The following is a 2211-nucleotide window of genomic DNA, read 5'->3' on the forward strand; positions in this document are numbered from 1 at the left end:
GCCACAAGACTGCACTATTTACTTGAGTATTGAACTCCAAGCCGTTCTCTGCTAATTGTTTTGACAGTGGAAACATAGTGAGCGATCGTGTAGGGCAGCGCCCAGTGTGTATGTGTTGTGTGTGCAAGTGTGACGAACAGGGGTCATATCAACCCTGTATACCTCATCGACATATCTGCAAATATTCTTATCCTGTCTTTAAGTTGAACGTGTAAGAGATACCATCACCAGCAGAAGCCTGAGATCATTGCAGGGTCTACGACATCACACCAATCCCGTATCAACCAATAAGATCACCACTTGCTTGCGTAAAAATCCTACCGCTCCGCTTCAAGCCTGACCCATCGCTGACACAATGGTTTAGATTTAGCGAAACGTAAGGCATTTTAAGTAGCATTATCCTACCTCTGTGTTACAGCTTGTTGCATCAAAAACTCCACCAATTGTTGACAAATGGAAATATATATGTATATGGAACAGATATATAACTTATAACCAACAATCGGTGATATAAGACAACAGTTAGCGTACTTGACTGTGTTGTCTGTCTGTGTGTAACATGATATTTGTTAGTGTATATACACAACAGAGTACCACTGGAATGTGAAGCCAGACTGTATTATGATTTTTTTTTTTTTTTTATTCAAATCCAACTTTCTCCCCATTATATTTCAAATGATGTCATATGTGTCTTGCCTCTATCGCTCCTTTTAATGTTTTTTTTTTTTTGCTTTATTTTGAAGAAACAGGGAAAAATATCAGCCTATACTAGCTGGCGTTTACATTCGTGCTCTTTTTATTTTTATTTTTTTTTTCTCTCTCTCCGTTTCTTTGTCTCTTTCACTTTCTCTCACTTCTAAATGTTCACTGTGAGCGCTCTGAACTCAAGTTTACAGCTCTTCATGGTATGTACGTGTATCTGGTCGAGTTCAGTAGAGTGCGTGGATGGTTGTATGACTTTGGTACTGAAGCAACAACTCTATTTTCTACTGGTGGTGGGGGTTTGAAAGGGGGTTGGTTGAGGTTTGAGTTATGCACATTCATTCTGTACTAAAATATGGGGTATGTAGAGTTCCCTAGCCTTACGCCCTTCCAAAAACACTACGCCGGTCACTGACTAATCTGCGTTAGCTATCCACCACCCTGCCAACTTTGTACCTTTATACATATCCATTTTGGACCTGGGGGCACGGGGCGAATTCGGTGGATTCTGCCTGAATCTGTCAGGACGGTCACGTGACCCCTCCTAGACCTGAGGAAGGAGAACCCTCACCCTTTCAACCCCACAAAAAGACCTCAAGCCATTCATTTCTTTGTGACAATGCAATCCTGAAAGCACTTTGCCTTGTTAATTCATAGTATGAGCTTGTGAATGGTTACTTGTTACTAACAGATGTGAAACTCTGTACATGTATTTAAGTAAGAAAGAACATAATCATTTTTAATTTGAGCTTATTAAAAATGAATTGGTCTCTGACTTTAAAGACAAAAAAAATCCCATATGTTTTTGTTTAGTCAGGTTCATTAACTGCTGCAGCCAGTAGGTCTTGTCATTCAGTATCGTGGCTTAGAATTGGTAATGTTGAAATAAAATGCTATTGCTACATATAAGTTGTTGTTGTGTGTCTTCTGTTGTGCTGAACACTACAGAATGTCAGCATGTTGTAACAGACCAAAATGTACATTTCACATCATATAGGAATTTTAACTTAGGATTTTTAAACTGCTCTGGTGACAGAAATAAGCATCCGTATATGACAGTCAGGAAGATATATTTTTCATTTAACACAGGTTTTTATGTAGAACAATTAGATTTTTCTTTTTGTAAAATGTTGTTTTGCAGTGATTTGCTTGAAATTCAGATTTTAAATAATATGAAATTATAACTAATATAAAATTACGGCCAACAGCCTTAACTTAATGATGGCTATAAATTAATGAACGGCTTTTGCTAGAAACCATAACATTATGGTTATTGTAAAGATTGTTCATTTTTATCATTTTAACAACAACCATGTTTAATACATCATTAAAAAGCAAGCTACAAGACATAGAAATATTTATATGATAAATTAAAGACATACTGACAACACAGCATTCAACTCAAAGGGCAGAAAGTCTTTCATCAGACCATTGTTATAGCTGAGCCCTGGAATTTTCTGTAGACGTCATCATTCAGTAAGAAGTTGTTACACCCCCCCCCCCCCCCCC

Source organism: Sinocyclocheilus grahami, unplaced genomic scaffold, assembly GCF_001515645.1.
Source record: "Sinocyclocheilus grahami isolate Dianchi unplaced genomic scaffold, SAMN03320097.WGS_v1.1 scaffold361.1, whole genome shotgun sequence".
In the NCBI taxonomy this organism is placed as follows: Eukaryota; Metazoa; Chordata; class Actinopteri; order Cypriniformes; family Cyprinidae; genus Sinocyclocheilus; species Sinocyclocheilus grahami.